This window comes from Halichoerus grypus, chromosome 3 (genome assembly GCF_964656455.1).
Source record: "Halichoerus grypus chromosome 3, mHalGry1.hap1.1, whole genome shotgun sequence".
Classification (NCBI taxonomy): Eukaryota; Metazoa; Chordata; class Mammalia; order Carnivora; family Phocidae; genus Halichoerus; species Halichoerus grypus.
Window position 1 is genome coordinate 122,263,264 of NC_135714.1, and position 26,215 is coordinate 122,289,478.

The window sequence follows — 26,215 nt, forward strand, 5'->3', positions numbered from 1 at the left end:
TAATTTCATGATTCAAGAATGTTTCACAAACTTACATAGTGTAAGGAGCCCATCTTGTGGCCTTTTATAATATTGCCACTTTTAAAGTAAAACATATCTGTTAATCACAGGTTTAAATTGTGTCATTTATTCAACAACCAACTTTTGAGCACTTACTATGTGCTGACTGGTGGGGATGCAGTGATAGGAAATGCAAGAAAAAACAAGACCCTTGCTCTGAATTCACATAGATCTAAAGGAGAAAGAGACTTTTAAGCAAAGATAATTATAGTGAGACAGTTAAGTGCTATTTTACAAAAGTATAAACTTAAGTTACCACACCAGACTTAAGTAAAGTGTCCCCAGAATTCAGAATGAAACCAATATATCTCCATTTCTAGAAATAACTGTGACCACTAAAGAAATCATATATCATTAGAGATTAGGTTAAATATTAATTTCTAGTTTTCCATTCCATGAGAAAGTGTTACAGATTTATTTAACCTAGTGAACACACAGAAACCTAAGTATATCTGGCTCTCATCTAAATCACCCATTCTCAGAGTGTAGCAAGTAAATAGTTTAAAAATAGCTTCCTAAGTATGTTCCCTATTAGTAAGCAGCTTTTTCTATCTCTCTATAACCACTCACAATCATAGCTTTGAAGAAATGGAATAACAGAGAATATTTTAATCAGCCACAGAGAAGGAGAAAGTCCATCCTTTCCAATCTGATAGTTTGGGTGAGAAAACGGGAATAGAAGAAGAGAAGATAAGCAATCAGATGTGTGTCCCAGCATCCTAGCTACAAGGCTCTGTGGGAGGAGATGGATGTAATAGACTGAGAGGAACATTCCTCTCAGTTATTTGGGCTCTGAGAGATCATTATGCAGAGAGGCCCTTGATCAACAAATGGCCATACCCAGTATAGGTGAGACAATGGAGAGGCATGGTCAGCCATAAACAGGGCCCACCTCTAATCTTGTGTGAAAGAGATGCTGAAATGAGAGTGCACAGGCCAATTATGGGATCTGCCATATTGGGGGAAAAGCTGACCCACAGCCTCTACTGCAAGGTAGACATCCTTGATGAAGGTCAGATGGAGGATACAGCAGAGACTCAAAAGGTCTTAGCATTATCAAGGGCTAAAGAGAGGCAAGTCAGCAGGAAGGGGAAATCAGAATCAGATCTTGACCAAGTGGAAAAAGAGCAAAGCACAAGTTTACCAGGCAGAGAAGTCAGCTGTGGACACCAGCAGAACACAAGGACTGAAACAAATGTGTCTCAATTGACAATAACCAACCCACACCCAAAGAGGAAGACTTACTGACCAAAAGCTAAAATGTAATGTGGGCTATATCCATATATCCAGATGTCTAGGCCCTTTTGTACAGGACACAGCCTTCACTTATTTCTATTATCTTATGTCCTCACATATCATGTAATTCAGCAAAACAAAGGTTCTTCCTAAGAGCCCACCCTCCTTAAAAAGCATAAAAGATAGAATTGAAAGAGCCTAATTATTTTAAACATATATCCTTTCATAATGCTTATATGAACATAAGATTAAACACAGGGTTTCATGGCAAAAGCACATTAAAAAATGACATTGAAGGTAATACAGAGAAAAAAATAGATTTTAAACTTGACATAGAGTCTTTGAAAAGATCTCTTTAGTAGAAGTATGGAAGATGAGCTAAAATTTTTTTCTCTTTCTTTCTTCTTTGTTCATTCATTTTCTTCAAGAAATATTTTTGAGCACTTAACATTATACATGCTGCTATGCAGATGTTGGGGAGGAAAACTTTTTCTCTATCTTTTAAGATTCATCTAGCTAGTCAAAGAATTAAATTGACATGAAATAGATTGGCAAGAGAAAATCAAATTTAATTTCGTTCATACAGGAAATCCACATAAACATGAGATTCCAAAGACAGCCAGGCAAAATGAGGTCTATATGTCATCCTGAACTCAGGAGAAGGGGGAAAAGGTCTGGGACTTCAAAGAGAAGGGAGGTAATTCACAGGAAATTGAAAAAGAGCAAATGTTTGGTAAACAGATATTTGCTGGGCCATACAGAAACAATGGGATATAGAGAGCAATTTTAACAAACACACTTTGCTAAGTTCCTCCCTGTCTACCACTCCTAGTTCAGATTACAATGTAGTTATCTATGGTGCTAGCTCTCTTCATGGAGCTAGTCCACTATCTACATTCTTTTAGGCAGTTAAGAGGAAGGTAAAAGTTTCTTCCTGAGTCTTTTGGGCCTTGATTGTTTTCAGCTTGAAATAATCTTATACCAAAATGGCACATCTTGGAATAACTCTTTCTAAACCCCTACACTGATAATTACTACAAATATGATTTAGGAGAAGAGGAAATCTTCCCTTCTTCCCAAGTTTTCAGGCCTGGAGATTAGATGAATTCTTCAACAATCCATTCAACAAATATATTTTGAGTCTTATCTAAGCACTGCACACTGTGCTAGGCACTACACAGTAACTACTGCACTAGAAATTAAGAACATAAGACATGGAACAACTTGTAGAAGGATTAGATCAAGTCAGCTGTAATAATTTAATCAAGATGACTAACAATCCATGGATTCTACAGCATCTACATCATGTAGATGATCCAAGGATGTAAGGATTTTATGACCTCTTTTATATCACTTGGATATAGAGTTGCTTTCCTGAAATAAAGATTAATTCCCCAGTTAAGTGACTTTGTCAAGAATCCACATGACAATTTCCTTCAAAAATTCCTTTTAAATAAATGAAAACCCAATTTCCTCCCTTTTTTCTGATTCTTCATCCATTCAGTTCATTCAATAAATATTTATTATATGCTACTACGTGCCAGTAATCTGTACTAGATGCTTGGAACACAACCATAAAAAAGACCTTCTCTCAGTTCTTATAACACATTTTCTCCATTGACTCTCCCTATCAAATGGAACTTGAGTCTGGAGTTCCATATGTTTTTAGGTAGGGAAGGTCAACACTTCCTTATATCAAGCCCATTTGCAGGGTCACCTACATCAACAATTGCTATCAACCATCTACATATCATGTTGCTCCAGCATCATGCTAAATTCAGGACTTCTCTAAGATGCTCTCAACTTCCCTGTGTCATGGAAAGGGAAGAATAGCACAAGTCCTGCTCTGAATTTCTCGACCCCACCTTGGGCTTCTGTTACTCCCACAGGACTTATACTCTAGGGGAGAGACAGGAAAGTGAAAAGGTTTCTCATGTGCAACTTACCCTATTTGCTCTCCTCTTCCTCTTATTCCAGGCTTCTCTGCCAAGCCCAAAGAGTTTTTATCTTTTCCCTCTGTAACATATTCTATATCCTTCCTCCTCTAGAGCTTATAGTAAAATTCTACCACAGCACCCCAAACTTTGATTCCTGATTATTAAAGAAAATATTTTAGAATTTGGAAAACACTCTTCTCTTTGGGGTGACTAGTTCTTACAATTAAAAGACTTAAAAACTATTGTCTCCCTATGGATTATTAAATTCAAAACTGATCAGTAACCTTATTATTCTCGCCTGTCTTTGCCTTCTTCCTAAGCCAGTGAATGGGTAAAGAACCATAAGACAACAAGAATAATTTCAGTAAAAAGGGGCAGGAAATCTCAGTTTAAATCTCCAAACAGGATACTGCTGCTTATATTTCAGTAATTACTTGATAAATATCAGTTTCTCTCACCAGGCTGCAAGTGTCTTTATAACAGAGACTATGTCTGTTTTCCTCCCTAATGTGTCCCCAGTTAATGAAGACATGGTCCTTTCCCTCACAGTGTTACAGTGTTCAGACAGACAATTAAACAAACAATTACAATGCAATGTGTTCTGCTCTATAACAAGAAACTATTAAGTGCCTTAGGGGACCATTTGAGGGTGACTTAAACCAGACTTAGGCACCAGAGAAGGATCCCCAAGGGAAGTGATAGATAAGCTGGGACCTAAAGGGTAAAGAGAAGTTAGTCAAATAAAGGCCATTTGTGAAGGACTCTATAAATTATGCTCCAGTGTTTAGATTTATTTCTAAAGGCAATAGAAAACCATTGAAGGATATAAATAGGGGACTGGGCCTTTTAAAAGGTCACTGTGTAGGATACAGATTGAATATAAAAGAATGTCTGGAGGTGGGAAAGGCTGTTAGGAAATGTTTTCAGCACTGCAGGCAAGTTTGTAGAATTCCAGGTGCCTGGCCAGGGTGACAGTGGGAATGGAGAGAAGTACTGAGTTAGTGTAAAACAGGGAAGGACTGAGAGGGGTTTAGAAGGTTAGCTAGATTTCTGACTCGGGCAACTGAGTGGTGCCATTGACTGATATAAAAAACAGAAGTAGAAATGGTTTGGGGAAAAATCTACAAAGCCATTTGGAACAGTTTTGTATAAAGGTCCCATGACCATTTATTCCTCAATAAACACTTTAATTGCCAGAAAGTTCATTTTTTATAAATTTCTCCTCACTAACAATAATTACTTTACCTTTCTGGGATTCAAAAAAAGTTGTAGAGCTTCCTCTCTGAGCCTGCCAAACATATTACTTAGCAGGGGAAACAAACGTTCTATAAAGGACCAGATAGCAAATAGTTTCAGCTTTGTGAGACATACAGTTTCTGTCACTACTTAACTATGCTACTGTGGAAAAAAGAAAAAAGGAAAAAAAAACACATAAAAAATATGAAAATGGATGGGTGTATCTGTCTTCTAATAGAACTTTATTTACAAAAACAGGCAGTGGGCAGTATTTAGCCTATGGGCTACAGTTTGCCAAACCCTGTTCGGGAGCTGCGTTTCCCAACATACCCAAGCAATGTGTAATCTTTCAACATTCATAGACATAGGTTCACTTAGGAACTTTAAAAATCATTTCTTCATTTTTGAGTAGTGTCTTAGCTAGGACTGCTGTAACAAATTACCATAGACTGGATGTCTTAAACAATAGACATTTATTTCTCACATTTCTGGAGGCTGGGTAGTCCGAGATCAAGGTGCTAGCAGATTCAATTTTTTGTGAGGACCTTCTGCCTGATTTGCACACAGCATCTTCTTGCTGTAGACTCACATGGCAGAGAGCAGAAAGGAAGCAAGCTCTCTCCCATCTCTTCTTATAAGGGCACTAGTAGTGTTATGAGAGGTCCACACTCATGACCTAAGAACCTCCCAAAGGTCTCAACTCCAAATACCATCACTTTAGAGATTGGGGTTTCAACATATAAATTTTAGGGAGATATAGCCATTCAGTCCATAACAGGTAGTATATGATAAAGAGGTCATTTCAGATCATCATATTATTAAAGATTATTATGTTGGCTTTATAAACATGGCATCATTATTAAAAATATTCATAATATACAGAACTAAATTTTTGCTTTCTCCATATTAACAAGTGACATATAATTTATTTTTTATCATTTAGGCCAAGCATTATTTTTTTAAATAACAAGATAATAGAAAAAGCTTCAGTTTCCTATTTGCAGGTGTGAATAATCCTTATTGCTCCTAAACAAAAATGTAATTTGGGTGGAACTATCACTATATGTTTTTTTTTTCCTTTTCAGATACATACGTATTTGAAATACTAGAGAAAGTTTGACATGTAATATAAGAAAGTTAAGTAATGCAACTTTTGTATCTGTTGAAAATCGAATTGAGATAAAATTGGAGAATTAAAATCATCTCCCACTTGTTAGCTCAAAACCCCCCACCATCTGAGTAGATCACATTCTCCTGCTACATATTTTTATAATAATCTCTTTTTTGGAGGGAGGGATGACATAGGAGCTGAAAGCTGAATTTCAGCTGAGATTCTACACAAGTCGTATCACACCAATCCTCTCCTCTCAACCCTCTGTGGTTTTCCATCTCAGTTGAAGCAAAAATCAAAGTCTTTACACTGGCTTGCTTATAAATCCCTGATCTCCATTTCCACCTTCCTCCCTCTTGCTCATTCTCATTCTAATTTCCATGCAGTAGTTCTCAAACATGCCAAATCCTTTCTTATTTCAAGGACTTTGCCCTTCACCTGCCCTCTGCTGGAGCACATTCCCCCAGATTTGCATATGGCTTAACTCCTTATTTCTTTCTTTCACATCTCTGCAGAAATTTTCCTCCTCAGTGGTACAAACTGAGGGGCATCCTATATAAATATCACCAATACTGTGACAGCACTCCCCCTGGTCTTAAGGGTTAACTTGCCTCAAGTTAACACACTCCATGCTTGCTGACTTAAGGCCCTTAATCTATAATAGAACTAATTTACTTTCTTTGAGATTTGCAGACCACTGGCCTTGAGGAATAAAAGACCAGAACATTCCCAGGCCACAGAGGCCAGCAAGTCTGTCTGAAGCCCCCTTAGTTTTCTGACTAGCCCAACAATCATTTAGCAAAATGTTTTTCTTTTCTAAGATCACAGAAATGACTTACTGACCCCCCCCCTTTGCACATGTATAAACCATGCCCTCTTTTGCAGAAAGAATAGAGTACTCCTGTATAACCCCTGGGTACCAAGGAACCAGACCTTCTTGCACAACCTCTGAGCATGGAGATAACTCTGTAGCTGACATCATCAAGTCTGCCTGTAATCAAGAAATGTCACAGACCACTGCATACCCCTAAATGATTAAACCCCTTTCAAAATCTCTGGGCCAGGCAAAAACCTGGGAGTTTGCCTTAAAAAAAAAAAAAATTATTTATTTTTGAGAGAGAGAACACAAGAAGGGGGAGGAGCAGAGGGAGAGGGAGAGAGAATCTCAAGCAGACTCCACACTGAGCATGGAGCGCAACACGGGGCTGGATCCCACAACCCTGAGATAAATATCTGAGCCAAAAGCAAGAGTTACATGCTTAACTGACTGAGCCACCCAGGTGCCCACTGGGATTGGCCTTTGTACAAGAGTCTGCCTTCTCCCCAGGTGGTTGGCTTCCTGCATAAAGTTCATATTCCTTACCAGTCAAAACTCTCCTCAAGTATTGGCCTTTTTAGGAATGGGCAGCCAAACTTAGATATTATTGGGTTATCCCATAACAATACCATCACTCCCTATCCCCTTTCTCTTTATTTTTCTCCATAATACTTATTACCATCTTATGTATATTTGCTTATTTATTCTCTGACATGGAATGAGGGCAGGAATTTTGTTTAGTTCTCTACTCTATACCCACTTCTGAGAGCAATGCATGACAGGAAATACGTGCTTAGTAAGTTAAGTATGAATAAATAGCATGTACTTTAGCTTATACTTGTATAGTTGTGTGATAACTTGATTGGTATTAATCAAAACTGTAAACTCTATTAGGACAGAGTCTTTATCTTGTTTCATTCTCTTTATTCAGAGTATTCATTGAGTGCCCATACTATGTCAGCAATGTTCTAAGCACTAGACAAAGTTTTGTTTCATGGAGGCTATATTATAAAAATCAACAGTTTATCTGAGGTGCCTGGGTACCTCAGTGGGTTAAGTATCCGACTCTTGGTTTTGGCTCAGGTTGTGCCATCAAGCCTGGAATCAGGCTCCTAGCTCAGCGGGGAGTCTGCTTGAAAGATTCTCCCTCTCTGCTCCTCACGCCATGTGCATGTGTATGCATTTTTTCTCTTTCTCTCTCTAAAAATAAATAATCTTTTTTTAAAAATCACCAGTTTTTTTAAATCACCTATACATATACATACAAACATAATAGTGCCTACCATTTAATACAATGTTGCAGATTATGTTTTCCAAAGAAGACACACTTTCCATCTGTTATGTGTTGAATTGTGTCCTCAGATACATTGCCATCCGAACCACCAGTACTTCAGAGTGTGCCCTTATTTGGAAATAGGGGCATTGTAGATGTAATTCATTAAAATGAGGCCATACTAGAGTAGGGTGGGCCCTTAATCCAACATGACAGTTGTCTTTATAAGAAAAGGAGAGAGAGACAGACAGGGAGAGAATGCCTGCCGTGTGGTGACAGAGGCAGAGACTGGAATTGTACATCCACAAGCCAAGGAACACCAAGGATTGCCAGCAACTCCAGAAGCTAAGAGAAAGACATGAAATGGTTTCTTCCCTAAAGTTTTTGAGAGGGCATGACCTGGTAAACACCTTGCTTTTGGATTTCTAGCCTCCAGAACCATGAGAAAATAAATTTCTGTTGTTTCGAGCCATTCAGTATGTGGTACTTTGTTACAGAAGCCCTAGGAAATTAATACAGCATCCCATATATTCTTCTTAAAAGGTGATGTCAGCACTCATCCCATCAACTATGAGTGTCTATGTCCCCTCCTCCTGAACCTGAGTGAACTTTGATGACTGCCTTGCCCAGTATAGAGGTAGCAACACCGTGTGACTTCTGAAGCTAGGTCATAAAAATGTCATTCACTTCTGCCTTGTTTTCTCAGGATCTTGTTCTTGAAATTTACCCACTATGCTGTGTGAAAGCCCAAGCAGTCCACAGAGCAGCCTATGTGGAGAGGTATCAAATCCCTGGCTCAGAGCCCTGGCTGAGCTCCCAGATAACAGCCAGCACCAATTTGCCAGCCATATGAATAAGCCATTTTGAAAGTGAATTCTCCAGCTCCCAGTGAAGCCACCCCAGCTAATATCATGTGAAATAAAGATGAACTGCTCCTACTGAGCCCTGCCAAATTACAGATTCATGAGTAATATAAATGTTTTTGTTTTGAGCTGTTATGTTTTGGAGTAGTTTGTTACACAGCAATAGAAAACTGATGCATATATTCTTATTAAATATTTATTGAATGAATAAATCAATGATCTCATACTTTATACTGGTAATGTGGCCTAGTAAAATGGTAGATCCCTCAAAAGTGGTCTAATTTAAAATGAGAAGGTATTTATTTTTTATTATCTGGACAGACACCATAAATGCACACATTGGTATAAATAATAGACCAAGGTTCTGGAAGAGGCTTGAAGGGATGGAATCCAGTGTTGAGATTTACCCTAGAGGAACTTAGACACATCATCTTCTGAGATGGAGTGATGGAGGTAAGAATTTTCCCATAGACTAGCTTCTGGCTCCACACTGTTGAATCCTTGTTTCTCATCCACTGACTGTGTATTTCTATTCCTGGCCCCACAGGACACATTCATATCGCAAGAAGACTTTTGGTCCCATACCTCCATATCATAACAAAGGGCTAATTGACACAGCAGGTGGTAGGGATATTCTTATGGATACACTATGATGCTAGTAATTAATTATACAGAAATGACTACAAACCACATAAATATTATACCCTAAAACTGAACTAATTCTATTTCCTATTCTATTCTCAATTAGCTTCATGGCATATCTGTCTTTGCCGCTGTCCATTTTAACTCCTCCCTCTTCCTTTCCTTGCCCTACCCAACACACACACACACACACACACATCTTTATTATTAGAGATTAAGTCTTTGATCTTTATTAAAATTATTAAAGGTATGAGAAAGTTTTAGTGTCAATTTTAGGGCGAGACTTCTTCAAGATAAAAACATGAGAATATTGTATCCCAATATAGGAAGGCTTAATCAGAAGCTTAATTTGGGGAAGAAAAATAATTGAGAAAGGAAGATAAATTTTGGCCAACTACAGTGCTATTCAGTCTGCTGATATTTGTTATGTAGCTAGACTAAATCAATGCCTAATATATCATGTTCTAGAAATTTGTCATTATTAAATAATGCAATTTGCACAAAGATTGATCTTCAAGGATGATTGGGGAAGTAAAAAGACTAAAGGTGAAGGATAAATGGTGAGCATTAAGAAACTGTCAATTATTAAACTTCAATACACAAAAATTTAGAAATCTTCTATTATGTATATTGAGTAGATGAGGGGGAGAGGGTGTGTGTGTGTGTGTGTGTTTGTGTGTGTGTGTGTGATATTATTCTCTTTGGTCTTGGTTTTGCTTTTTATTACTTTTTTTGATTACTATTTTTACATGGGATATTCTAGGGGGAAAAAAGTTGACATCTTGGAAAATATGTACCTTTGTAAGATAACCTTATTAAATAGTACATAATTCCAAGCCCATAGAAGTCTGAGTAACATATTTTAAGAATATTCTTATTTGTTTTAGCAAATAACTTTCCAAATTCCCAAATGTCCACCCTCCATATGCCACTCTGATCCTTTTAATTGCAAGTATAGTATGTGTGTAATTTAATAACACAAATAAATGCTTTTTGAGTTACCACTTCCAGCTTCCACTTACAACTTCTGGAAATTAATTTTGTTTCTCAATTCAAGTGCTCTGGGTGGCTTTGTTGTCTATATACCTAAGTCACTAGATATTTTTTAACCATACCTGGCTCTGTTAGTATAAGCTGAAATAACTTCCTTTTTTTTTTCATTAAATAGTTCAGAAGCCTCCCATTGTTCCCCTCAACAATAGTTCTTTTCTTAATGTTGAGAATTTTGGTCAAAATACTAACCCACATACTCTTAACCTACATACTCTTTGTTTAAATGGAATAAAACCATGTTGTTTTAAAGTTCTTGGTGTTTAAGCAGCAATGTCCACAATAGCCAAACTGTGGAAAGAGCTGAGATGCCCTTCAACAGATGAATGGATAAAGAAGATGTGGTCCATATATACAATGGAATATTACTCAGCCATCAGAAAGGATGAATACCCAACTTTTACAACAACATGGATGGGACTGGAGAAGATTATGCTAAGTGAAATAAGTCAAGCAGAGAAAGTCAATTATCATATGGTTTCACTTATTGATGGAACATAAGGAATAGCATGGAGGACATTAGGAGAAGGAAGGGGAAAATGAAGGGGGGGAAATCAGAGAGAGAGATGAACCATGAGAGACTATGGACTCCAAGAAAAAACTGAGGGTTTTAGAGGGGACGGGACTGGGAGATGGGTTAGCCCAGTGGTGGGTATTAAGGAGGGCATGTATTGCATGGAACACTGGGTGTTATATGCAAACAATGAATCATGGAACACTACATCAAAAACTAATGATGTAGGAGGCACCTGAGTGGCTCAGTCGTTAAGCGTCTGCCTTCAGCTCAGGTCATGATCCCAGGGTCCTGGGATCGAGCCCCGCATCGGGCTCCCTGCTCCACAGGGAGTCTGCTTCTCCTTCCCCCACTCCCCCTGCTTGTGTTCCCTCTCTCATTGTCTCGCTCTCTCTCTCTCTCTCTCTGTGTCAAATAAATAAAATCTTAAAAAAAAAAACTAATTATGTACTGTATGGTGACTAACATAACATAATAAAAAAATAAAGTTCTTGGTGTTTAGCACTTCATTTCATTTTTTTTAAATTACCTTTGAATTATTTTCAAGATATTTTTTAGAAAAATAAGATGGTTATGGATCCAGGGCAGCATATCGGAATGTAAAGACTACAGATTCTGGGATCTCACAGACATCAGTTCATTCCAGCTTTGCCACTTTATAACTTTATGTCTTGGGCTGGTTATTGTTATTTAAACTGAGGCTCAATTTCCTCACTATACTTTGATCCAACACTAATATCTGTCACTGGGTTCTTGCGAAACATAAATATGGTCACATAAAATGAGCTTAACATAGTATCCAATACAAAATAGGCACTTAATACATATTAGCTATTATTACTATAATGATATGTACTATTTATCTTCTTCATTCTACCTCAGTTAACACCACAAAATGTAAATGATAGGCTTAAATAGGAAAATCATGGCTCTCTACCTTCCCTATCAATAAGCAAATAATTCTTAGAGAATCACATATCAAATTAAATTCCATTTTTTTAGTGAGAAATGAGACATAGTTTGACAGGAAAAAAAAAGTTATTTTAATTCAGTAAAAGCTGAAATGTACTTTGAGGATAGCTTGGTTTGTAGCTTAACCAAAAAAGGTATAAGATTCCCAGAGGAAAATATATAGCAAATAAAAGCAGAAAGAAATAATATGGACTTCTGCAAGATCTGAGCAAATAGGACCTTAGAGAGGGAAAGAAAGGAAAAGGTGTTCAGATTATGTGATGCTGTAAAACAAGTTTCCTATGAAGACTTTCTCTACCCCACTCATTCACACATAGAATTATCTATTCATTCACCTTACATTTATTAATAGAGCCTACTATGTGCCTAGTATTTTCCCAGGCACTGGGAATACACAAGTGAACAAGATAATAATAACAGTACTTTAATAGCTAACTGAAGTGATGCAATAATAGTATTTTTAAAATACCTTCCAGAGCACACATTTACTTTAGCTGTCTGATTGCCCAGGGTAGATTAGAATTTATAGTAAAAAGAATGTAAAGGTAAAGACTGAGTTAATATTCAATAACTTTCAAAAATATGGTTATACATCAGAATCTTAGATTTAAAACAAGACAACTGGCTTGGATTTTCAAAATCCTCTATCTCCCTTTTAGTATATGAAAAGCAAATCAGAGAAGGCTTTGCTTTGCCTATAGCATAGCCCTTCAGTTTAAGACAATCAGAATAGCTCTGAGATAGTAGGAGGAAGTTTACAGACACAAAAGAAAAACAGTTTACTCTTCTGGCTCAAAGAACCACAGGAACAGAAAAGTAGGATAGGCAGACAGGAGCCTCCCTGTTTTCCTTTTCCAAGCTTCAACCAGCAAAGAGGCAATACTAGATAATGTGAGGAGAGTGTCTAGGAAAGGAGACCTGCAGGAGCCTAAGACCAATTAAATCAGGGAGTGCTGCTGGGTCCTGAGCAAGCCAAACAAGAAATATAAATTATACCAGCCACAGCTCAGCCTTGAATGCTAGCAAGACATACTGCACCCAAGTATTCTGGCATATTACCTGAAGACCGGAGGAGGCAAAGGATGACACTTGAAGATGCTAGCACTTCTCTACTTTGATAAGGATGTTTTCACCCCACCCATCCTCCTTCGCATCATCATCCCTATCCTCATAGATGCTGACATTGTCTTAGGAAGAAGGCAGAGAAGAGGAAGAAGTTGTGGGAAAGGCTCTGCACTTTTTTGCCAGAGGTATTAAACACTACCCAAATAGTCAGTTTTAAATTATTGAATATGAAGTTGGATATTGGATATTAGATATTGAGGTTTTTTTTCTCCCTTCCAATTTGTTCATGAAGGTTGTATGGAAAGGGTGAATTAGTTGTAGACTACATTCAGTAACTATAATTTCTCTATATACACGTTATAATGTAGGGTGAATTTTTTACCTCAGTAAACTAACATCTATTGAATTGTGACCATGTTTCTGATATTGTGTCTCCTCTGCCTACAAAGAAACTTCAAGATAGAATCAAGAATTTTGGAATATCAGCATCTGAAAAAAAAATGCAGAAAAAATCTAGTTCTTCCTAAGAGGGTTAACTGACGGGGCACCTGGGTGGCTCAGCCGTTAAGCGTCTGCCTTCAGCTCAGGTCATGGTCCCAGGATCCTGGGATTGAGCCCCGCATCGGGCTCCCTCCCCTGAGGGAAGCCTGCTTCTCCCTCTCCCACTCCCCCTGCTTGTGTTCCCTCTCTGTCAAATAAATAAAATCTTAAAAAAAAAAAAAAAAAGAGGGTTAACTGACTTGTCTATATTTATCAATGGGTCAGTGGCAGAGCCAGGACTTGGAGGTCCAATAATGAAATAAAGACCCAAAGAAGGGCGCCTGGGTGGCTCAGTTGGTTAAGCGACTGCCTTCGGCTCAGGTCATGATCCTGGAGTCCCTGGATCGAGTCCCGCATTGGGCTCCCTGCTCGGCGAGGAGCCTGCTTCTCCCTCTGACCCTCCCCCCTCTCATGTACTCTCTCTCATTCTCTCTCTCTCAAATAAATAAATAAAATCTTTAAAAAAAAAAAAAAAAGACCCAAAGAAATGACCAAGGCAGGTAGCTTCTATACATTTTGGACAAAGAGGCATAAATCTGTGAGGAATTGATAGGACAAAGAAAATATATGCTTGGGAGCTTCAGCTAGTTAGGAATTCTAAACAGAATTTGGACTGGCATAGTAAATTAATGAAAGTAACAAGATTTGTTTATATAGGCGTCTTTGGCCCTGAATTCCCTATCTCTGACAATAAAGAGGTCTATCTACATCCTGGTCCAGGGAGGGTACCTTCCACTTGAGAGATTTATTTCCTGCTTTCTGGAGACAAAGGGGGCTCAGAGTATTCTTCTTGCACTGGCTATCTCTTAAGTAACTTTAAATTAAAATAATCAATATAGCAAAGTAGACCACCCTGGTTCCCTACAGAATGCAGCCATGCTGATGTCTAGATTCAGTGTTCTGAAAGCCCCAGAAGAGGACTCAGCTAAGCCACACCCAGACTCCTGACCCAGGAAATTTTGAGGTAATATATGGGTATTGTTTTAAACTACTAAGTTTGGAAGCATCTGGGTGGCTCAGTTGGTTAAGTGTCTGACTCTTGGTTTTGGCTCAGGGTTGTGAGATGAGCCCCAAGTAGGGCTCTGCGCTCAGTGGGAAGTCTGCTTAAAGATTCTCTCTCTCTGCCCCTCCCCCTACTAAGGCACAATCTCTCTCTCTAAAATAAATAAATAAATCTTAATAAATAAATAAACACACTTCTGTTTGTGGTAATTTGTTACACAGCAATAGATTACTAATACAGATATGTATCCCTATATTTCACTCAGTGTATATTAGTACCCAGATGTTATTGGTGATTTTTTCACTAGGCATTTTGAGATTTATTCATGAATGATTCCTATGATTCACACTTTAATTATATTTGTTAGTCAAACATATACTATGAACCTATGATTGCCTTTCTCTATATAGCTTGCATACTCAACATCTGTGAAAAAGTCTTCTGTGTTACACTTTAAAAGGCTTGCTCGAGAGGGTGATGGTGTTGTGCCTAGTAACTACAATGGAATGAAACAGGCAAAAAGGAGAATGTTATATATATATGAAATTAAAAATCACAAAATGGATCCTTACGGAATGGTGACCTAGGAGGTACGGAGATCATAATCTGGTTCAAGTTTAGCTTTACTGAGGAAATATTTCAAGTCTGAATAAATCAAGTGCATCGGATTGTGGCCAGAATAAAATTATTGGGTGTAGGGGAAAAAACAAAATATTTTGTTGCCATAGCAAGCCAGGTATATTTCTATAGGTTAGAATGTGTTAAAGATATCAGCTGACAAATGCACAGTAATTTCATGTTTGTTCAACAGCTCACAGTAACATTAACTTCTGGTTATCACTAATTATTAAGAAAATTGTCTTCTAGGGGGGAATCAGAGGGGGAGACGAACCATGAGAGACTATGGACTCTGAGAAACAAACTGAGGGTTTTAGAGGGGAGGGGGGTGGGGGGATGGGTTAGCCCGGGTTGGGTATTAAGGAGGGCACGTATTGCATGGAGCACTGGGTGTTATAGGCAAACAATGAATCATGGAACACTACATCAAAAACTAATGATGTAATGTATGGTGACTAACATAACATTATAAAATTAAATTTAAAAAAAAGAAACAAAACAAAATTGTCTTCTAGTTCTATCCATCCACAATATGAAAAGCAAACTGTTTCAACATCACTTTATGTTTTTACTTAAAACTGCATAGAACAATCTTTAGATTAGAAAGTATTTACTGAGAATAATTTGTTTCATTCAATTAACACTTAATGAGTGTTAAGGCCAGTGCTAGGTGCTAGAAATAAAATGATAAAAGTCACCGCCCTAAGGAATCTTGACTGTAATTGATCTCCTTTAAGATCCTTCTATGTCCTCAGCACTGTGCTAAGCCCTATTGGTAATCAGTCCTAATGATATGCCAGGTTCTTTGCCTAAAGAAATTTCACTCAGGGAAATGGAAATAAACATTCTTAATACTAGTGCTAACTTGGTTGAAGCAGATGATCTATGCCATAAAATGTCAGAGAAAGAGAAGTCACTGAGGACTAGAATAACCCCAAAAACCTCAAATGGGGAGGGGAGAGCTCAAGCTGATCCTGAAAAGATGGTAGAGCTTAGAAAAGCTGAGGAATTTTTAAGGCATTCTGGGTAAGGAGAGCATCCTAAGAGAATGGGCGGAGGTGGGAATGGAGCTAGAATAAACTTAACATGTTTGAGGAACATGAAGAAAATGTGCCTATATAGAGCAGAGGGTGTTTTCTGATTGAATAGAGAGAGTGGAAAATAAGAATGTCAGATAAAGGTACAGATCCAGGTATACATAACATGTTTTTATTCAGCATTTTCTCATTTAGAAGCTCTATCATGTTTGGAATAGATGTCATATTCAGCAGAATCTGTTGGTAATGTTAGTAATATATAGAAGCACTGTAATTCTTCTCTGCATAATAATACTCTGAATATTTTATCCTCTTCATAGCTAGTTTAACAAGTCTTCTTGTGCAGGTCTTCTGAAAAGCAGATTGGAGAAAGAGATAAGTCCCTCAAAAGACATTCTCATTTAACAATATATGCTTGTCATCAGTTTTTGTTGCTATTTTTTGTTGTTTGGGTTGGTTGGGTTGGTTGGGTTGGATTCGGTGTTTGATTTTCTTTCTCTAAGAACAAAGATGTCCAAGGTATGCAAGTTTGAAATATCGTTGAATGACTTGAGAATTATCTTAGTAAAAGGTATGAGAGGTAATGAAGCTCCAAGGGAATGTCAATAAGATGTCTTACAAGGTAACTTAAATACATTAAAGTATTATAGGATAGTCCAAGAAATGCAGAATATCATCAAGATATAAAAAAGTTGGGGCACCTGGGTGGCTCAGTCATTAAGCATCTGCCTTCGGCTCAGGTCATGGTCCCAAGGGCCTGGGATCGAGTCCCGCATAGGGCTCCCTGCTCAGCGGGAAGCCTGCTTCTCTCTCTCCCACTCCCCCTGCTTGTGTTCCCTTTCCCACTGTGTCTCTCTCTGTCAAATAAATAAAATCTTTAAAAAAAAAAGATAAAAAAAGTTTACTGCAGCCTTGGTAGGGATACAGACTTTTCTCTTGTCAAATGAAAAGAAAGAATTTACCAAGGGTATAATTTTATCCTAAAAATAATAGGTTGTAAAACCAGAGCCATCTAAGGTGCATGGACTTGAAGGACTCTATGCTCATAGAAATTATAACATTATCTGTTGCTAAGGAAGAAACACCCACACATCTACAAAAGCAGATCCCATGTTGTAGCCTCAATGTCTGGATTGAAATAGTCACAATAGCATGGAAGTGAATTGTTGATATAACCTCAACTTGTTTGAAATGACAAAATTGTTCCTTCAGTGGGAAGTATCTTCTTAACCCCCAGGATAGTTTTAGAGTAAAGGAATTAAGAAGTAGATCAATCCATAATATTAATACTCTTGATTATGAATACTTTTTGTAACTTAAAGTTCTTGTAATGTTTAAAAGAATTGGCACATTGGAGAATATAACAAATTAGTTTTGTGATTCTAATAGAAAATGTATAATTGATTTCAGATTTCTGATTTTTAAGTTGAAAGGTATGCGAGTTTAACTTAAGTTCAAAGGGTTTCACTCTTCATTGAGAGAGTGCAAAATATTTTCCTGTCTCTGGAGCATATTAATTAATTATGAGGTCTCTTAAAGGATATCTATTCTGATTAGCTTATAGAGATAAATGGGCACTTATATAAATCAAATATTTCTAAAATTCTGAAAAAATAAGGAAGTTGAATTTTTAATACTTTAATAAATGTGCTAGACTTAGGTCTCTTATTAAAATAATTTTCTGTGCTTTATGTTGACTTTATTACACCTCGGATTAGTTAAGGAGAAAAACCCAAAGAACAAAGCCATAGGTCTTCTTTAACAAAAGAGAGTCTCAGAGCCTCATGGAAAAAAGACCGTTACGTTAAACCATTGGCACTTCAAATAATTGACTTTGGGGTATGGGTTTCTGAACTGATATTGTGTAGACAACTACCAGTGAACTGATTTTCAGGATTTTTTTCCATGAAACAGAAGGCTTTAAGAAAGCAGATTCCTAATCTAAGATCCAGTGGAACAAGAATACATAGAACTGAGCAAATTAATGTGGGAAATGTTATTGTAATTATTTGGAATATTGTCTTGTAACAAGGTTCTGTTTTCTGGATATATGAAGTATGACTCTAGATTTGTAAAGCCAATTCAAGGAGACATATATTAACACTCTGCTGCACCTATGTAAAAAATTAGACTAAACCAAATGAGACCAGCCCTGTGTGTGTGTGTGTGTGTGTGTGTGTGTGTGTGTGTGAATAATCTTTAATATTATTATGATCATCAGGTGGGGAAATTATGGGGAAAATTGTGAAAGACATTGAAATGGGCAAGGGTAGATTAATGAGTGTCCTTTCAAAGGAACACTAAGCATTGTCTAGTGTATACCTCCAGGTTATCTGGACGTCTGCCCCTTTCTTTATCTCTAACTAAGCTGTTATACAGCTCTGCAAATTATTAAAAAATGATAGCATATAAATGATTCTTATCCATAGAGATGCAAATGAATTTTGTCCCACAGAAGTACAATCAATTTCACCACCATCACCCCCATTCCAAAGAAGAACCTATTTGTAGCTATTAGCAAATTCATTTCACAGTCCCTGATTGCCTCTAATTTCTGTTTTACATATTACTGCCTTCCTTATTATTAATTAAATAAAATACCTGACACATATTTATATTTGTACAAGATCCATGATATTGCCTCTTTTAAAAAATTATCCTTCAACATAAGCATGTTACAAATTATTTTATTTTGAATTTTATTTCAAACTTGCTATGAGGAAGGGCTTTCTGAAAGAACCATTTCAAAGATTTGTGTCCTATTAGTGATATTTCATAGGATTAAATTTTTTTAAAAAAGAGGAGTTAGATACTCATTGCAAGACTAGATATAGAAGACCTCATTAAAGATCATTAAACTCCTTGTAAGACTGGTTAAAAGTTGTTAGGGTCCTTCCATGATTGACAATCAGGAGGGGTTTCCCAGAAGAGGCTCTTAAATCTATTAGTAAAATTGTTTAAACATTTCATCAGAAATGTTACTTTCCAAAAAGGTTAGTAGACTACCTTGCTCCTGACTAATTTTAGGAGTAATTTTTTTTCACATCCTGAACATGTTTAGAAGAACCTGAAATTTACTTCATTTCTAGGGTTAATTAATCACATTTAAAAGAGTTAAGTACTTTAAAGGAGTGTTGCTTAATAAAGTCATTGCTTGCCTAGTCAAGCATTTGAAGTACTTAAAAGGAAAATCAAACATATTAAATTTATTAAATGCAATTTAAATGTTTCATAATAGGGGCACCTGGGTGGGTCAAGAGGTTAAGCAACTGCCTTTGGCTCAGGTCATGATCCCAGGGCTCCCTGCTCAGCGGGGAGTCTGCTTCTCCCCCTCCCTCTGCCGCTCCCCCTGCTTGTGCTCTCTCTCTCTGTCAAATAAACAAAATCTTAAAAAAAAAAAATAAATGTTTCATAATGTGTAATTAAACTTGTAAATGAGATTTATTGTTCAAGCAAGTTTAATCTTTTCAATTGGATTAAATGATCATAAATCAAAGTCTTCCAAAATATGGTTATTTTATTTTACATAAATTGAATAAGTAAATTGTAAGTTAAACAAGAAATTTTAGGAATAGTTAGAATATTATTACAATATATAAAATACAAATGTTTTTAAAATATATAATCCTTCTCACAGTCAAAAACCAATCTTAGACAGCCAAAACTCAGATCGACAGTCCAAAGCTGAAGTGCACTGCATAACAGAAGTCCTGATTTTCATTATTAAAAATGAAATTTAAAAAAATAAAAAATAAAAATATTAAAAAGAAGTGTTTCCCTTGTAGTAGGGAAGTAGTATTGACATTTGAAACTTCTGTTTCAGTTATGCATGTTTGTGCCTATTATTGATCACAACATAAAATTTATTTTTTACTGAAGATACAGTCAGAAAACTTTGAAAGTCACTGATATAGACCCACCAGTACCTCCAAGTAGCTCAAATTCCCTATCAACTGTTTTCCTTTAATTCTTCAGCCACTGATAATTCCTTAATCTAGCACTTAAAACCACTGGCTCCTTACTAAACAATCTAAGACATCAAAGGACACACAGTATCTCTTTACATATTTGTTTATTTCCTACCTGTTGTGTATTGGTTTGATATGATTTCAAATCCACTTGTTTATGAACTACCTGAAGTTTTTTAATCCATTTGATTATGACAAAGACTGTTCTCACCAATAAGAACTCAGTAGCTCAGCTGCCGACGTGCCCCACTGGGGCTTATCGAAAAACATGAAGAAACAACTATGGCAGGGGGATATTTACACTATAAACACCCAAAGTTTATAAGGATTATCTGAGAATGTTCTGTCTGGGCAAGGAGACTCTCTGCTGATCTAAAAAGCTCTCCAAAGACTTTGGGGATGTTAGCTCTGCCACAGTAAAGGCAACTCCTACCAGCAGCGGTGAAAAGTGAAGTGGCACCTGCAAAGGAGCCCCAGTGGCCTGTCAATACCAGCCCCGGTGATCCCTAGCAACATGCTTTAGCAACAGAGGACTTTTATTTTTGTGCTGGCAGCTGGCATTTCTCCCCTGGTTAAGCCTTCACTCCTAAGTATCAACTCCTATAAAGGTATATACTTCAGCCTAATTTTGACTTTTTTCCTTTCATCTCCACTTGCCTGGAGCAACAGTGAATATATCATGTCTTTGGAGCATGTTATATCTTTACAAGCTTATTAAGAGACATTATCCTATAAGCTATTGGCTTGTGGAATTCCTGCAGTGAACCTGTGTTTAAATAAATTTCTGGCAAAGGCATACTCAGTCTCTGAGCATTCATTTGCCACCCAAAACCAAACACCATTCACTCCTTAACCCAATACAAATTCACTTATTCTGAGAACCCAAGCCTGTTCTTGGAATATCACCAAGGCCCTTCTAGTGGTTGGTCTTCTTTTTTTTTTCCCCCTAAGTAGGCTCAATGCCCAGCATGGGACTTGAACTCATGACCGGAGATTGAGAGTTGCATGCTCTACTAACTGAGCCAGCCAGGCGTCCTGGTCTCCTTTCAATCTTATCTTACTTGGGTTCCAAGACATTAATCATTTCTTCCTCTTGACATTCTTTCCTTCCAGGGCACCCATGGTATTGTTGTCATCAACCTCCTCTCTCCCCATCTCTCCAATTCTTCTTCATCATCGAGGCTGAGTTTCAAACTTCATTTCTCTTAAAGACTTTCAGAACATTCCACACCACACTAATCTTTCCTTTCTCTATAGTATTGTAGCTCCTAAATTATATCCTATTTTGTTAGTACATAGCTATTTATTTTTTAAAGAATTTTATTTATTTATTTGACACAGAGAGAGAGAGAGAGATCACAAGCAGGGTGGGGTGGGGGGGTAGAGGGAGAGGGAGAAGCAGGCTCCCCACCGAGCAGGGAGTCCGAAAGAGAGTCCAATGTGGGGCTTGATCCCAGGACCCTGGGATCATGACCTGAGCCGAAGGCAGACGCTTAACCGACTGAGCCACCCAGGCGCCCCAGTACATAGCTATTTATTTTCTTATTCTGTTTGTGGTAGAATTTTAAGACATAAAAACAGTTAATAGGACATAAGCATCTTATCACTAAGTCTCCTTAGCTGCTCATTTCAATCATATCTTAGAGTGGCTTGTCTTGATATTGCCCTAATTCCTAGGTTCTAACAGCATTTCCTAGAGTAGAAATGTTATCTCCATAATTTAACTTTTTTAAATGATGAATTCCTACTCAATTTTCAGGATTAGTTTGTACTTCACTTCCTCAGTGAAGCCTTTCCCGACACCACTTTTCCTAAATCATTCATTACTTCCTCCTCTATGTTACCAGCATGAACATTTCTCACAATCATGAATCACACTGCACTATCCTTATTTGTTTAAATGTCTACTTTGCCCCCTGGACTGTGGGCTATATGTGTGGTGTATGTCTAGTGTGGTATAAATGTGGGGGGGTGAGTGTGTGTGTGTGTGTGTCTGCCTATCTGGTACAAGATGTTTGTTTGGTGTCTGTGGTATATGTGTGTGTGGCGTGTGAATATAAAAAGATTTTGGGGCTCCTGGGTGGCACAGTCAGTTAAGCCTCCAACCCTTGGTTCTGGCTCAGGTCATGATCTCAGGCTCTGTGCTCATCCTGGAGTCCACTTGAGATTCTCTCCCTTTCCCTCTGCCCCTCCCACTTGTGCTCTCTCTCTCTAAAAAATAAATAAATCTTAAAAAAAAAAAAAAGATTTTAAGTGCTTGCTTCAGCAACACATATACGAAAATTGGAATGATACAGAGAAAATTAGCATGGCCCCTGCACAAGGATGACGTGCGAATTCATGAAATATTCCATGTTAAAAAAAAAAGATTTAAAAAGACCTCTTGGAAAATAAATGAAGTTTACAGATGCTTTTGAAAATATGAGCCTTCTTATGATTCTTCTGGAGAACAAAACCATGAAGCAAATGGTGTTGTATCTGTATGTATGTATGTGTATATATATATATAAAGTGTATATATGTAAACACTAATAATTCATACATAGATGCAATTATAGCCAATATAATGTAGGGGTTTTTTTTAGTTTCACATTTCAGAGAAATTCTAATTAAAGAACTAATTCTTTATTAATTTTTATTTTTTATTGTATTAATTTATTTTTTATTAATTTGTATTAAAGAATTCTTCCCATAACACACACACACACACACACACACACACACTATTTACTATAAAAATTTGGTCTCCATATTTAACAGATTCATCATAGATGGTGTTTACCTGGTATGGTAGGTTGAACAGTACCCCTAAAGGTTAATGTCCACCAGAACCTCAGAATATGATTTTATTTGGAAATAGAGTCTTTGCAGATGTAATTAGGGTAGGGATCCAGATGAGAGCATACTGAATTTGGGTGGACCCTGAATTCAGTTAGCCTCCTTATAAAAGACAAAAAAAAAAACCACCTAGGGATACATGAAAGGAAAGCCATGTGAAGATAGAGGCTTAGATTGGAATTATGCTGCCACAAGCCAAGAAATGCCAGGAACCACTCCAAACTAGAAGAGCAAAGAGGAATTCCCCCCTAGAGCCTTTGGTGGGAGGACAGCTCTGCTGACACCTGCCCTCCAGAATTGTGAGAGAATAAATTCTTCTTGTTTTAAGACACCAAATTTGTGGTGAACTGTTTGAGCAATCCTAGGAAATGAATACACCACTTATCAATTATTCCTTACCCTTAGATAATGAGTACTTCTTATATATGCTTTAGTGAAATAATCATTTTGCCTTCTGAAGCTTTCTTTTCATACATACTTATCTTTAAAAATAAAACAATTTCAGAAATCAAATGAGAAAATGCCTGAAACTTAACAGGGATTTTCATTTGACTCCCAAACAGTCCAAAGAGAAGCAAAAAACACTATGTGTATTATATCCAATATCCAATATCCAATATCCAATATGTATTTCACAAACTTGAACTGGAAAAGGAGTTTTAATTTGTGCTTTAGCAGTAATTTTCTTTTTAATTTTTTCAAATTATGTATTTCCAGAATTCAGTTGAGTTATTAAATTTGTTGTATATTACTTTAAAATTGTCATTTATATTTTGAACTTTTTCAAAACCGTTCAAATTGAACTGTTCAAACTGAATCTCTTTCACTTTTGCCTCTTCAATTACCTTTAGCCTATTAGCTTTTAATTACTCTCAACTTTCCCTGCAAATTAGAAAAATCTAGTTTTTAAAAAATATCTAGGCCTTGTCCCCATGTCCAGAGAATCTGATTTAATTATTTAAAATATAGCCTAGCAGCAATATATTTCACAAATACATTTGTACTTTTTTTTCAAACTCTCTACAATTCATTCCCATGGACACTTGAAGTGGTGGGCCACTACTGTAACGTGAACATACATGCCAACTGCTAATCCTAGAGGCTAATAATTTGCTTTTTTCATACCACATACTTACTATTTATCTGCAGAATTTTATAAAACTGTTCATCAGTGGTAGACAAGGATTTCACAACAGTAAGAATTTTTAGGAATAAAATAAATTATTGAAAACTCCATATAATCACCGTCGTAAAATCACAAAGTAGAAAGGAACCTAATGGAAAAGAATAGAGAGCCCAGAATAAAACACATGTGTAGATGGTCAATTAACTTATGACAAAGGAGCTAAGAATATACAATGGGGAAATTAATAAATGGTGGTGGGAAGACTGGATAGCCACATGCAGAAGAATAAAACTGAGTCTCTCTCTTATACCATACACAAAAATAAACTCAAAATGGATTAAAGACTTGAATTTAAGACCTGAAACCAAAAGACTTCTAGAAGAAAACATGAGGAGTAAGCTTCTTGACACTGGTCTTCACAATGATTTTTTTTGATTTAATGCTAAAAACAAAGGCAAAGAAAGCAAAAATAAACAAGTAGTCATACATACATCAAACCAAAAAGCTTCTGCATAGCAAAGGAAATTATCAGCAAAATAAAAAGACAAACTATGGAATGGAAGAAAATGCTGGCGAACCACCTATCCAATAAGGGGTTAATATCCAAAATATATAAGAAACTCATACAACTCAATAGCAGAAAAACAAATAACCTAATTTTAAAAATGGGCAAAGAACCTTAACAGACATTTTCCAGAGAAAACATACAAATGGCCAACAGGCTCATGAAAGGTGCTCAACATCACTAACCATTAGGGAAATGCAAATCAAAACCACAATGAGATATCACCTCACAGCTGTTAGAATGGCTATTAACAAAAACACAAGAGATAACAAATGCTGGCAAGGATGTGGAGAAAAGGGAACCAGCATGCACTGTTGGTGGGAATGTAAACTGGTGCGGTCACTATGGAAGACAGTATGGAGGTTCCTCAAAAAGATAAAAATAGAACTACCATATGATCCAGCAATTCCACTTCTGAAATATATATCCAAAGGAAATAAAATCATAATCTTGAAAAAAATATCTGCACTCCCATGTTCACTGCAGCATTATTCACAATAGCCAAGATATGGAAACAACTTAAGTGTCTGTCAGTGGATGAATGGATGGATAGATAAAGAAGATGTGAGATATAGATTATAGATATAGATACAGATAAAATTCAGCCTTAAAAAAGAAGGAAACCCTGCCATTTGCCACAACATGGATAAACATGGAGGGCATTATGCTAAGTGAAATAAGCCAGAAAGAGAAAGACAAAAGGCAAACTCAGAAACAGAGTTGATTGATGGTTGGCTGGGAGATAGAGAAAATAGGGAGAGGTTGGTGAAGGGTACAAACTTTCAGTTATAAGACAAATAAAATCTGAGAATCTAATGGATAACATGGTGACTATAGTTGTTAACACTGTATTGTATAATTGTAACTTGCTAAGAAAGTAGAACTTAAATGTTCTCACCAAAAAAAAAAAAAAAAGCAAATATGTGAGATGATGGATGTGTGAACTAACTCAATGGGGAGAATTCTTTCACAGTGTATACATATATTAAATCATGTTGTACACTTTAAATATCTTGCAATTTTAGTTGTAAATTATATCTTGATAAAGCTGAAAAAAAAAAAGAAATAAAGGGACAAAAATCAGTCATGAACTCCAACCCTTTCAACTTGTAGATAAGATATTCCAGTTCTAGGAGTTTAAAGAATCTGTCCAAAATTTAACAGTTAGAATGTGGCAGCGTGAAACATTAAACCTGGTTTTCTATACTATATCTAATATGTATAGAAAGTTACAATGATTGAATAAGACTTACACTTGTCTTCCTAAAAGTGAGGAAACAGAGAGGAAGGAGTGTTTCACAGACTGGTAAATTATTTTTTTCTATGCTTTTTAAGTTTCACTGAGTTTTTTGGTGAACTATTTCCTAGGTCAAAGACAAAAGCATAAAAAAGTCTCCCTGTTATTTTTTGTTTTGGGTTTTTTTTAAAAAAATGACTACAAAAGAAAAAAAGAATGACTGCAATTATTCAAGATTTTTTTTTTTTAAGATTTTTAATTTATTTTTTGACAGAGAGAGAGATAGCTAGAGAGGGAACACAAGCAGGGGGAGTGGGAGAGGGAGAAGCAGACTTCCTGCCGAGCAGGGAGCCCAATGCGGGGCTCGATCCCAGGACCCTGGGACCATGACCTGAGCCGAAGGCAGACACTTAACAACTGAGCCATCCAGGCACCCCTATTATTCAAGATTTATATGAGAGAAAATGGATTTTAACCCTATTAAATTTAACCTACATTTTCAACATG

The 26,215-nt window shown here is 36.8% G+C and overlaps 1 long non-coding RNA gene and 1 other non-coding gene across 2 annotated transcripts; one reads left to right on the forward strand and one right to left on the reverse strand.

The window, feature by feature from the left end:
- Positions 1–16,132: 16,132 nt before the first annotated feature.
- On the reverse strand, positions 16,133–24,048 carry LOC144381272 (uncharacterized). The gene is made up of 2 exons (XR_013446176.1): positions 23,917–24,048; positions 16,133–16,325 (listed from the first exon to the last, which is right to left on the reverse strand). It is a non-coding gene; the product is annotated as an uncharacterized LOC144381272 (long non-coding RNA).
- LOC118539903 (U6 spliceosomal RNA) lies at positions 22,196–22,302 on the forward strand. Its single transcript, XR_004919391.1, has one exon. It is a non-coding gene; the product is annotated as a U6 spliceosomal RNA (small nuclear RNA).
- Positions 24,049–26,215: the final 2,167 nt, after the last annotated feature.